This window comes from Aplysia californica, unplaced genomic scaffold (genome assembly GCF_000002075.1).
Source record: "Aplysia californica isolate F4 #8 unplaced genomic scaffold, AplCal3.0 scaffold00117, whole genome shotgun sequence".
NCBI classification, from domain to species: Eukaryota; Metazoa; Mollusca; class Gastropoda; order Aplysiida; family Aplysiidae; genus Aplysia; species Aplysia californica.
The window spans coordinates 15,416-16,628 of NW_004797387.1; the positions used below are offsets into that span (position 1 = coordinate 15,416).

Consider the following 1,213-nt stretch of genomic DNA (forward strand, 5'->3'; position numbering starts at 1 on the left):
GTGTAAAAAATACTTAATGGGTGGTCAGCGGGTGCTCTGGTGTTGTTTGCGTCTTTCCTATCAAACATCTGTCATCTTTACCTCCCCTCCTTCTATTTTGTGTTTGTTACTCTCTTGTAACACCTCTATTCTTCATCACTTAAATGACCTTATTGTGTTTCAAGTACTGTCAAACTCATTACTAAAACAACTAAAAACCAGACTTACATTGAAAACAGACCAGCCAAGCAAAGAAGACTAACCCTAGCTGTGTGTGTGGTGTCTGTACAGGAACATCACGGCTTTCCCCGCCTCGAGTGAGCTGCCCGGCACCACGGAGGAGGCGCTCACCTTCTGGGTGAACAAAGTGTGTGCGGCGCTGACCTCTGACCCCGCGCTCTCTGACGGACAGCTGCTTGAGGGGGAGACGGCACAGAAGGTGAGCGGATGGATGGGGGGTGTCTCTGTCTCTCGCTGGAGGGTGTCTCTCTCCCTGGGGGGTGTCTGTCTCCCTGCTTCTTCTCTCCTTCCTCTCTGTTGTTTCTGTCTGTCTTGTGGGTGGGTGGTTTATCTCCCCTCCTTCTTTTTTAGGCTTGTTACTCTCTTGTAACACCTCTAATCTTCTGCCGCTCATATGACCTTATGCAGTTGTGAGCGCCGTAAAACATCTACTACAACTAAAACTTGTCTGTCTTGCTTTTTAGTTTACTTTTAGTAATGTTTTTACGGCGCTTGCAACTGCATAAGGTCAGACTTATTCTGCTCACCTCTCTAGCTTCAACAGCACAAAGTCTGCTTCGACTATCAAGGCACCCCGGAAAGTTCCGGGTCATAAGAAAGTGACAAACATACGAAAGAAGTAGAGGAAAAATGATGATAATAAGGATGAGGGAAGAAAAAGCAGCAGTTCCTCGAATGTAGTTCCGGCACAGTCATGAGCATGACATTGATGCATCTGCCCATGCACAATTCTACTGTGCATAAGAACAGGTTACTATCCCCCATTGGCCCAAAGACACATCAGTCAGCAGCACCACTATTTGTGCACATCAGTCAGCAGCACCACTATATCTGCACATCAGTCAGCAGCACCACATTTGTGCACATCAGTCAGCAGCACCACTATATCTGCACATCGGTCAGCAGCACCACTATATCTGCACATCAGTCAGCAGCACCACTATATCTGCACATCAGTCAGCAGCACCACTATATCTGCACATCAGTCAGCAGC

General features: G+C 47.4%; 1 protein-coding gene across 1 annotated transcript in view; it reads right to left on the minus strand.

Annotated features, from left to right (window-relative positions):
* The window catches only part of LOC101850794 (cilia- and flagella-associated protein 45), a gene marked incomplete in the record, with an annotated part of 18,022 nt that overhangs the window by 11,861 nt on the left and 4,948 nt on the right, over positions 1-1,213 (minus strand).